The sequence below is a fragment of the Triticum dicoccoides genome, chromosome 6A (assembly GCF_002162155.2).
Source record: "Triticum dicoccoides isolate Atlit2015 ecotype Zavitan chromosome 6A, WEW_v2.0, whole genome shotgun sequence".
In the NCBI taxonomy this organism is placed as follows: Eukaryota; Viridiplantae; Streptophyta; class Magnoliopsida; order Poales; family Poaceae; genus Triticum; species Triticum dicoccoides.
In genome coordinates, this window is record NC_041390.1 from 589731654 (window position 1) to 589743811 (window position 12158).

General features: G+C 46.5%; 2 pseudogenes; both read left to right on the top strand.

The window, feature by feature from the left end:
* The first annotated feature begins 1014 nt into the window (after positions 1–1014).
* LOC119316044 lies at positions 1015–2279 on the top strand (annotated as a pseudogene).
* Positions 2280–5415: 3136 nt separating this feature from the next.
* On the top strand, positions 5416–5994 carry LOC119316045 (annotated as a pseudogene).
* The last annotated feature ends 6164 nt before the right edge of the window (positions 5995–12158 follow it).

The following is a 12158-nucleotide window of genomic DNA, read 5'->3' on the forward strand; positions in this document are numbered from 1 at the left end:
GTGGGTGTGAAGTGGAAAAATCCCGTTTTGGCTGGCAGCGGGCATAGGACTAAAAATCCTCTTTCGCCAGGCCTTTTGGACTCGAAATCCAAATGGAGAGAGTGGCTCGAATCCACCTCAGAACGAACAATGAAAAAGGCATCGAGCGGGTGCAAGCTCGAGGAGCTAGGAAGAATGGAAGAAAGCTTGACAATTTTTTCACTGAACTACTCGAACTTTTTGTTCGAAAAAGCGGAAATAGCTCAGTTCAAGAGAGGGTTGATCTTCATCGGTTAGTGTGCACCAAAGGATGAGGTTTCTTTCCCGTCCTACAAATTGAAACCGTTCTAGCTTGATACTACGATATCATCAAATCATCCAACGGAGCATGGAAACCATTTCAGTGGCGGTAATGGCCTCTAGTAGTTTTCTATGGAACCATACCACTATGGTCATCTATATGATTAGACCGTGCCGCTTCACTAGACTTTCCTGAACCATCCATTTGATCACCACGGTCATGACACCACTTTCTAAACAAAAGTTTCCAAAATCCAATGCGGAACCAAGCAGTAAGAGAAATTCATCATGGTAATTATTAGTCCAAAACCAAAGTGGAACGGAGAGAACGGAGAGCCAGTTACAATGAAAAATTGTTGAGGAATCATGTTGAAAGAACAACATTCTGTGTCATAAATATCGTATATAGAGATTTTTCATGTATCGAAGCTTTTGATTCAATTATGAAAGTACGTTGTACTGGACTTGCACCCCTAGTTACGCAGAAGTGCAAGCACATAAGCGGATGACCGGACCTTACCAACATACTCAAAAAAGTATTCTATACTGGGGTCTGTGCTCTTGACAAGCAGTGTTTCCAGTCTAGCTGTGTCAAATCGGGTGTGAAGTGTCCTTCTAGGTTCTGGCTGGTAGAGCAGAGGACTAAAAATCCTCTTTAGTTTCACGCATGGGACTCTAAATCCCAATTACGCTAGCTCTGTGGTTCGATTCCACAACAGAAGGAACAATGAATGAATGTGGGCGGTCAACCAGGTAAGCCTGTGCCGAGGAAAGAAAGGACTAGGGAGGGATTGAGAGAAGCTTTCACAGTGGAAAATGAAAAAAAGCATATCGTTCTTAGAAATTGTGGAATTTGACTCAGTTAGAGCTATGGTTTAGCATCAAGAGGGATGTTTTGTAAAAGCAACAGGAAGAATTTCTCAGATACCCGTGAGCGTATATAACTTGGGCCGTGTTATAAATGCTCTAGCTAAACCTATTGATGGGAGAGGCGAAATTGTAGCTTCCGAATCTCGCTTAATTGAATCTCCTGCTCCAAGTAGAATTTCCAGGCGTTCCGTATAGGAACCTCTTCAAACAGGGCTTATTGCTATCGATTCGATGATCCCTATAGGGCGCGGTCAGTGAGAGTTCATTATTGGGGACAGACAGACTGGCAAAACAGCAGTAGCCACAGATACAATTCTCAATCAAAAAGGGCAAGGTGTAATATGTGTTTATGTAGCTATCGGTCAAAGAGCATCCTCCGTAGCTCAAGTAGTAACTACTTTCCATGAGGAGGGGGCCATGGAATACACTATTGTAGTAGCTGAAATGGCGGATTCACCTGCTACATTACAATACCTCGCTCCTTATACGGGAGCAGCCCTGGCTGAGTATTTTATGTACTGCGAACGACATACTTTAATAATTTATGATGATCTCTCCAGATAGGCACAAGCTTATCGCCAAATGTCCCTTCTATTAAGAAGACCTCCCGGCCATGAGGCTTATCCAGGGGATGTTTTTTATTTGCATTCACGCCTTTTAGAAAGAGCCGCTAAATTAAATTCTCTTTTAGGCGAAGGAAGTATGACCGCTTTACCAATAGTTGAGACTCAATCTGGAGATGTTTCCGCCTATATTCCTGCTAATGTAATCTCCATTACAGATGGACAAATATTCTTATCTGCGGATCTATTCCATGCCGGAATTCGACCCGCTATTAATGTGGGTATTTATGTTTCCAGAGTAGGATCCGCGACTCAAATTAAAGCCATGAAACAAGTAGCTAGCAAATCCAAATTGGAACTAGCTCAATTCACAGAGTGACAAGCCTATTATTTGCCTCCGCTCTCGATAAAACAAGTCAGAATCAATTGGCAAGGGGTCGACGATTAAGGGAATTGCTTAAACAATCCCAGGCAAATCCTCTTCCAGTGGAAGAGCAGATAGCTACTATTTATACCGGAACAAGAGGATATCTTGATTCATTAGAAATTGAACAGGTAAATAAATAGTTCAATGACCCCAGAATCGTCGAAATCCCCTCGAAATGGAGAGCGGCGCAAGTCTCACTCTTTCTCTCACTCTCTATCCTCTGGCTTTCAGATTTTCCCCTCGTAGCTGATATAGTGAAATATTATTATGTAAGGGAGCAAATCCATTGGATTCAATGGTGAATTCTGATTTCCCCACAGACTGAACCAAAGGAGAAGAATAGAATAATTCACTGGTGCAGGCGGAGCAGCAAACCTTCATAGAAAAGGGAGAAAACCTGAAAAAAACTCGGAAGTCTTGGCTGTATGACAAATGCTCAAATAATTGAGCTGTGTATTCAGATCCAAACGATCAAGAAAGGATCCCAGACTGCACAAGATTATCTGCGCATGATCAAATTCCAGTCTGATCAACTTGCAGCAGCAGGAGAACCTGTGACAGACAAAGATCTTGTCTTGTACACACTTGGTGGATTAGGCAGAGACAGCCACTGATTAGATTCAGCTGACCTCAGAGGGGACTGAGATGGTGGAGAATAGCCACCAAGGAGAGTGGCAGAAGACATCATATCCAAGGACTAAGAGAGCAGCAAATAAGATGTAATGTAAGTCACGAGTCAAAGCCATGAGGAAGAGCTCAAGGATTCAGGACACTGGGCTGACCATCCAGGAGAAGGCGACACAGAGGGTATCACAAAAGAATCTAGAAGGTAATCCCTCTTGCTCCAAAAATGCTTTTGCTATCCTAAATGCTGTCCCTAATACATATCATTATGAGATTGCTTCCAAAAAGTAATATTAAACTAAAAGGATCCAATGAAGAACCGGGGAATAGCTTATATTCAGTCCTTCTCTATGACTTGCCGAATAGACTTATTCGCAGCCATACACTATCTTATTTAAAAGAGTCCCCTGTCTCGTGAACGATCGAACTTGGTAAACTTTGAAATAATCGTTTAGATAGCATTAGCCGCTTTTCTTCCCTTTCTCTGCCAGTCTTTCAAGTTCTCACCCTCCCAGGAAAGAAGGGAAAGTCTTCTTACTAGATAGCTTTTATATATCGTGAATAAGGAGTTAAGGAGTGTAACCTATTTGTCACAAAGTTCAATACTCTCTAGAGGAGGTAAATCAATGGATACGGGTACACCTGGTTGAAGCAGCCCCTACACTTCTATGGGTTGTTCCAGCTTCTGCTAGTGGGTGGTTTTTCATTTCTACAATAGGTGCTTGGTTCAAAAAAAGCTTATGAGTTGAGTTCGTCCTCAGCTACGGATTGGGGGCAGCATTCTCAGATTACTTGACTTGCTGCTAGCTTAGAGGAGAGAAAAAATCCCGCTTTCATTTACCTTTAAGTCTGAGAGAAGGCTTTTTCTTTCTATTAAAAGATCACAAATCAGAGGGGTGATCAGTCCTCTTTCAATCCTTCATCTTATTATGAGTAGCCGCCACAGGGGGTCCTCAGTCTGAATCCTCCACTAGCATTGGACCAACAGTCAGTCTAACTCTCGCTCTTATCCAATTTCCTTATCCTTTCAGGGCTAGGTCGGAGTAGTAGGAAAATACAATTTCTTTTGTTGCATGCGGACCCGCTTGTGAGACTGAAGAAATTGAAGCTAAATGACAATCTTAACCTACTTGATTACATGATCCTTAAGAAACTGTGGACTTTTGCACCTTTTTGTCTAGCTTGAGTTATCTTTTAGTTCTCTCCCCTCAGCAAAGTGGATAGGTAAGAATCTTGCTTCCATTCCACTAGCCAAGAATAAGGAGAGTGACTTTCTCTTTTGAACCTCTTAAGCTGACTTGAAAAAAAAGTGGTACACCCCTCAGAGATATAGGGACCGCCATGCTCGTCCACTTTCTTGATAAATGACTCGATGCATTTTCTCTTCCTTGCCGCTGAGACTGAGACATATCAAAAAGATCTATTACTAAAAGGAGATTGGGATCATCCCGTGGTTACCGGATGATGGGAATAACTAAGCATAAATTTGTAAATGAGCACGAAATGTCTATAAATGAATTTTCTCATTATTCGTTATTTTCGGGTCTTTTCGTTGCATTCACTTACAACAAGAAACAACCACCAGCGTTTGGTGCAACACTTGCATTTTGGTGCATTCTTCTTCCTTTCCTTGGTCTTTCGTTCTGTCATATTCCAAATAACTTATCTAATTACAACGTATTAACCGCTAATGCACCTTTTTTTATCAAATCTTAGGGACATGGTCTAATGATGAGGGTAGTATTTTATCATGGTGTTGGATCCCAAGTTTTTATGGATTCCTTTTTTGTTACCGGGGTCGACCCCAAAGCCATAATGTCTCAAAACGAAGAGGCTATAGAGAAACTTTGATTTTTTCCTTTGTCTCAGACTTTGTGAAGAACTCCATGCTATCTCTCCAACAAAAAAGTTGGGCTGCGCCCCAGTTGTACACTCCCTTCGTTCGGAGAACCCTTGTTGATTCTGAACTTCGTTCGCAAAGTAAGCGTCCTTTTAACGGGCCAGCCCTTTTTAATGCGCCGCTTGACCCTGTTTTGAAAATGAGCTTTGCTCTTCTGGGCGCTAGGCACTCCCGTGGTTCACGAGAAGGAAAAAGGACTAATCTTTTGTTACATCTGGCACGAGATGAAAAAGAGAGAGCTTCGTCTATCAATCAATAGCAGATTGACGGAGCTCTTCACATTGCTTTGTTTTTCTCTCCTTTCCTATCAGCGAGTTCCGATCCTTTTGTTTGAAATTTCTTCGTTCGTACCGAACCGCTTGCAGAATCAAATCCAGTTCCACAAGATCCTATATCAGCTATACATCCTCCTTGCATTTATGCCGGAGATGTCGCCAGTGCTACGGGCTTTGGGTTATGTAGATCAAAAATGATGAATGGGATTGTGGCACTCCACTTGCCGCCAATGCGGAAGGATGCCGCCGATAAGAATGGAATGCTGCTTCACTCTGCCGGATGCGTCGGATCCCATATAAGAAGCTCGCTCTTTACCCGATCATTCAAACATTTTGTGGGAGGCGCGCCTGCTCTATTGTTGAGTAGCAATAGAAGCTTGCTCATGCTGCTTCGGCGCCACTATTTCGCCTTCTCTTCGCTCTGGACAGGAGCGCTAATGGACACGGGGAGGGAGCAGGCGAAGCATGTTGTTCATAATGGAAAGAAAGACACCACTACTTCGCCTCTTTGTTGGACCACCGCCGCGAACATGGTGGTCTCTGACCAGGAGCAGGAACCAATTCGAATTTGGATCTTGACATGTCGGTTGTTTTTAACCGTAGGCATCTCGCCAGGAAGTTGGTGGGCTCATCATGAATTAGGTCGGGGTGGCTGGTGGTTTCGGGATCCCGTAGAAAATGCGTCTTTTATGCCTCGGGTATTAGCCACAGCTCGTATTCATTCAGTAATTCTACCCCTTCTTCATTCTTGGACCTCGCTTCTGAATATTTTGACTCTTCCATGTTGTGTCTTAGGAACCTTTTCAATACGGTCCAGATTGCTAGCTCCCGTTCATAGTTCCGCTACAGACGATACACGAGGAAGATTTTTATGGCGGTTCTTCCTTCTAATTACAGGCATATCTATGACTCTTTTTTTACCAGATGAAGCAGGAGGCATCGGTCCATAGAACGTATAAAAAAGAGAGGTTTGTGGTGCGAAGTACTCTTGTGCACCTACGTCACTCGGCTCGCGTGCAACCCCACCCCGTTATGTTATGTTATGGAAGAATTTAGCTTCTTGCTGGGCTGGTTATTCAGAGCCAGCAACTGGCTGCCGGATTTCGTCCCGTCCGTAGCGCTTTAGAAGTTACTCTGGCGTGGCGCTGCTGGATACTTCTAATCAATAGGAATAGGAGGAAAAAAAGCTTATGATGAGCATCTATTGGAGTCGATCATTTCCAAGATCTAATTCTAGTTTCTTATTATGTAGTGGAAACGCCTCACAATCTTCAGTTTTACGCTGACGCTTAAGGGAAGAAATGTTCTTGGTGGATGCAGGCCCTGGTACCCCCAAAATTTGTATGCAAGATGAGCCTACAGGACTGCCAATCAAGCGAGCCACCAGGTTTGAGAATAAGGTGGGATCCAAGAATGTAGTGGCTGATGAATCACTGATCAAAAAGTGGATTTTGAGAGATTCTGCATCGATCTAGTGGCCGATGAATCACTGATCAAAGAGCAAGCAGCCGCCAGGTTTAATGATTTTGTGGGATCCCTGGATGTAGCGGCTGGCGAACCGCTTCTTCTTCCACAAAGATTCAGACAAAATCGAGCTTGGATAGAACTGAAGAAGATTTGGCGAACGAAGAAAAAGGTCAAAGGGTTTATTATAAAAAAATCAAAGGAGGTTATTCAGTAGCCATCGCGGGTTTCATTGCTTTTCTTCCATTCAAAAAAGCTCTTCTAAAAAAGGATAGTGAATGGTCCATTCACCATTGATAGCATTAACCCTAAAAGGAGGGATATTGTGATAATAGCGGCAGATCAAACAAGAACTTGATGAAAAGATAGAAAAAAATTATGAAAAATCTGAAGCCCACCTTAATCCATTTTGTTGAGGATCTTGCACTTATTCCGGAGCGCCTATCACCCTAGCACGGCACTCTAAAATGCATGTTGGGTTGGGCCACCAAGAAGACTTTGACTAGGGAGACGAAGAATGGAATTGAAGAAGGCAACATAGTCTAAGATAACAGAATGGAACACCAACCAACAAGTAAGCGGTGGATTTGGATGGAGTCTCGCAGAAGAAGAGTACGCGCGCTAGCGCGCCCCAAGACGTCAGTCCTTTTTGTGCATGCTGGCCAAGGTCAGTTTACTGAATCCCCCTTCTAAACACCAACCCAATCTCCATTCCTTGATGAGAAATGAGCAAGACCATATGTTTATCAAAAATATAGCCCCTATATAAACCTAGCCCTTACTACCTGAACTTATTGCCTTCAAATAGGACTAACTGCCCGAATCCGCTTGCTTATCTTCTATGATCTAATTAAGTTAAGTAGTGGTTCTTTTTTTAAGTGACTAGAACTTCTATCAACCACTATTCTAGCACCCAGCTATGCCATGTGTTTATTCTATTCTATTCTATTCTATTCTTCAGGTATTCCTTTGAATAACTCATCTTTTCAGGTAAGACAATTTGAAGATCTTCTTAGTCAGCCTATCTGTATTCTTATCCTCTAGTGCGGATCCAATCAGATTTTATAAAGCCAAGGCCTGACAAAAACTGTGGGGATCATCTTTTATCGGGAGACATGGCCTGGTGGTTTTTGATCGAGATTCCTAATCAATAGGGCGAAGAGCTCTTCGCATGATCTGGTCCTACCTTTTGTCTATGCTATTTTTTTGTCCCTTCTCAGCTGCTGTCCTTACTCTGGATAAATTGGAACACATTGATTCCGTTCGTTCCTGCCCTTTACTTCAGACCATAGTGCTTCTGAATTATTTCTATACCCCTTTGATGATGCAGCCTCTGACTCCCGTGGGTAATACTACTTGATTAGTTAGAACTTCTCTGTCTCAACTCGTGGACCTATCTATCTTATTCTTTTTAAGAGATAGGGGTTTGCTATTCTCACGGATTGCTCATATTTATTTACCCCATTGAATAGTTTTTGCCTTGTTTCAGCCCTTCCTTCATCTAAACCTTCCAAGTACTAATCTATCTTTATGGGGAAGACCCTTCATCCGACCTCCGGGCTACCCTGTCAATTGTAAAAAGTAGTTGAGTCGTGTCTCGCAGGAGCAAAAAGAGTGAAATGAGGACGTAAGCCCCCTAGGTCTTCCTCTTCCTTCTAAACTAATTGCTTTCGCTTGACTCTTCCAGTAAAAAAGTATACTGAGTGGTTGAGGGAAAGCGAAAAGGAATGGCTTTTTCATGTACCAGATCCGGTGAGCCAGACATCAAGCAAAAATGGACATACAATCAAAGAGTAAGGAGCAGTTATTTGCAATGACGGGTGGATTGGTCAGAGCTCCAAGGAGAGACTCGGTTATGGCGCGATAAAGAGCTTGCTTCAATGCTTAGATTTTGGTAGAAAGTAAGAGCAGTAGAATATTCATAGAAGAGCTTTGTACTTGAAATTAGTAGTCCCGGTAGTTGGAAAAAAGCTCTGAATACAGATTCAAAGCATCAAGATAGGTAGTCCTATCATTAGTTGGCCAGTCATAGCAATTTAAGTAGAAAGCTTGCTTCGGGATCAGATCATTCAACTAAAGCTGTCAGGCCGGGTAGGCTTTGAGGAACATTGGGGGTTCCTTATGTTGTGACTCAGCAGATATGTCTATTATGCCCGGCAAAAACAGATTTGCAAGGAGTTTGCCAAAGGCTTTCTCATTTGGAAAAAACAATTTCAAGTATATTTCCCTTCTCCATTCTCTGCTCGGATGATTGCCGTTCGCGGTACATAAAATACTCAGCCAGGGCTGCTCCCGTATAAGGAGCGAGGTATTGTAATGTAGCAGGTGAATCCGCCATTTCAGCTACTACAATAGTGTATTCCATGGCCCCCTCCTCATGGAAAGTAGTTACTACTTGAGCTACGGAGGATGCTCTTTGACCGATAGCTACATAAACACATATTACACCTTGCCCTTTTTGATTGAGAATTGTATCTGTGGCTACTGTTGTTTTGCCAGTCTGTCTGTCCCCAATAATGAACTCTCGCTGACCGCGCCCTATAGGGATCATCGAATCAATAGCAATAAGCCCTGTTTGAAGAGGTTCGTATACGTAACGCCTGGAAATTCTACTTGGAGCAGGAGATTCAATTAAGAGAGATTCAGAAGCTACAATTTCGCCTCTCCCATCAATAGGTTTAGCCAGAGCATTTATAACACGACCCAGGTTATATACGCTCACGGGTACCTGAGCAATTCTTCCTGTTGCTTTTACAAAACTTCCCTCTTGATGCTAAACCATAGCTCTAACTGAGTCAAATTCCACAACTTATAAGAACTATATGCCTTTTTTTCATTTCCACTTTGAAAGCTTCTCTCAATCCCTCCCTAGTCCTTTCTTTCCTGGGCACAGGCTTACCTGGTTGACCGCCCACATTCATTCATTGTTCGTTCTGTTGTGGAATCGAACCACAGAGCTAGCGCAATTGGGATTTAGAGTCCCATGCGTGAAACTAAAGAGGATTTTTAGTCCTTTGCTCTACCAGCCAGAACCTAGAAGGACACTTCACACCCGATTTGACATAGCTAGACTGGAAACACTGCTTGTCAAGATCACAGACCCCAGTATAGAATACTTTTTTGAGTATGTTGGTAAGGTCCAGTCATCCGCTTCTGTGCTTGCACTTCTGTGTAACTAGGGGTGCAAGTCCAGTACAACGTACTTTCATAATTGAATCAAAAGCGCCGATACATGAAAAATCTCTATATACGATATTTATGACACAGAATGTTGTTCTTTCAACATGATTCCTCAACAATTTTTTCATTGTAACTGACTCTCCGTTCTCCCCGTTCCACTTTGGTTTTCGACTAATAATTACCATGATGAGTTTCTCTTACTGCTTGGTTCCGCATTGGATTTTGGAAACTTTTGTTTAGAAAGTGGTGTCATGACCGTGGGGATCAAATGGATGGTTCAGGAAAGTCTAGTGAAGCGGCACGGTCTAATCATATAGATGACCATAGTGGTATGGTTCCATAGAAAACTACTGGAGGACATTACCGCCACCGAAATGCTTTCCATGCTCCGTTGGATGATTTGACGATATCTGTCGGAGTAATGGGCCACGGGTAGGCTAACCCGAGCCCCTGAACCATTCAAGACATCGGGGCAGGCTGCACCCCTCAAGACCCCAAGACGAAGAGCCACCTTCTGGGAGTCGGCTACGAGGCAGCCGACTGCCCACTCACGGCCGAGTCCTGGGGGCGACCTTAGGATGAGCCGACTCCTGTCTGGCGACTTCGAGAGAAGCCGGCCATGGGGAGTCGGCCCGCGACACCAATCGACCCCATGTCCTCATAAGGAGGGATGGGACGGGGAGTGGCCACAGTAAGGCCCACCCTGCCCCTTTCCAAGGGCAGGCATGGCCACAGTGCGCCATACCCGCGGAGATCTCTGTCCGGCGCAGCACTGTTTCCATGCCAGCCCTGACGTCTGCCCCAGTGGGCGGAGTCCTGTACCCACGACGGCCTGCCAGTACGACCCGGAGACGACGGGTCCCACCACTTGGCGGGAATACGGAAGACGGCCAGAGCACCACAAGTCGGACCCGTTGGGAGTCGGCCCCCGAGAATCGGCTAGCCCCTCCTATGGGCCCCACGCGCCATTAACCAGACACGACAGGGAATGGCAACAGTGATCGCCCGCCAGGCGGCGGGATTGTTGCCACGACCCCACGACCAAGCCCGCGTCATTAGAAGCACCACCGTGATCTGCGACCGGCAAGACCCACCCGCGGCGGACACGGCCTGTCGGCTCCGTACCTGACCAGTCGACGGGGCCCACCAGTCGGCGGGCCCCTGCAGTCGGCGGAGAAGACGGTGGCCAGAGAGACAGACGGCTGGGTCCCGTGCCCAGCCGGATTACCATTGTACCCCTAGGGGTTAGGCCTATATAAACCCCCCAGGGCACCCATGCAAAGGGTTCGAATCCATTAGCACTAGACCAGATCATATAGGAAGAAGAGAGCTAGCCTTGCCTTCTCCTACCTCCAGGAAACAGCTCAAGGAGCAACCTTGTACACACTTTGCCATAGTGATCATGCGGAGACCCCGCAGAGCAGCAGTAGGGGTGTTATCTCCATGGAGAGCCCTGAAGCTGGGTAAGATTCGCTGGCGTGCATGTCTTCGCCTTATCCCATTTCCAGGCACCGGCGATGTTCTACTCGCCCCCACCATGATAAGCCATCCCTTGGCATATGTCGTGCCCAACCCCCGACATTTGGCGCCCACCATGGGGCGAGGTGCACCGTCGTCCGGAGACCTGCTCTGGACGGGAACCCTTTTTCTCCCTGGCGAGCGCAGCCAGCCCGGCACGCTAGATGAAGTCTACGCCGACGCACTGCGCGGCGCTGAGATCGCCTGCGCAGCCAGCTGCCTTGCCGAAATTGTCGGCGAGGTCCGCCTCTCCGACGAGCCTGCATCCGACGTAGGCACGGGCGGCCCTGAGAGCCTCCTCGCGGGCCTCCTTGACCAATTCCACGTCGCCGGCGAGCCTGCCATGGACTTGGAGTCCGTAGGCTCCACCGACCCAATGCTGGTGGACTCCGACACCGCGTCGCTCGACGCGTTCCCCACCAACATGGTGGTCTACGACGAGCCGCTCCCTCACACGGATAGCGGTGGAAGCACCGTCACAAAGGTGCTCGTCATCGATCATGGCGAGCATTCCGACGGAGGAGCTCATGACCCACTCGACGCGGCGCTACAAGACCTGACTACGCCCATTCCCGAAGACGTCGACGCCGAGACGCTGGAGATGCGCCGCCTCCAGCTCGTCGAAGGCGCAAAGAAGCTGGCTAGCATGAGACGCCTGTCAGAGGCCTAACAGAGTGAGATGGATCGTGCTGTGGGCGGCTTGCCGGCTCCAGCTGGGCCTAGCCGCCTTGGCGCGGTCCAGCAGCGCGGCGTTGCCATCACCAGCCTATTCGGGGCAAATCGCCCCGTATACGCCACGCCTGCGGAGAACATCCGAGCCGCCCAGGCGGCGGCAGACGAGATGGATAATTTCGAGGGCGAAGAGTGTCGCCTAATGACGGAGCGAGTCCAGCGGCTCCTCGACGCGGCCGCCGCGCAGAACAAGGCCGACTGCCGCACAGAGGCGCCACAACGACAAAACGACGACCTGCCTCCCCGCCGAGATCAAGGCGTGACGTCTCGGACGCCGACTGGCGGCATCCGCGGAAGAAAAGACAAGGATCCGGCTGTCAGCCATA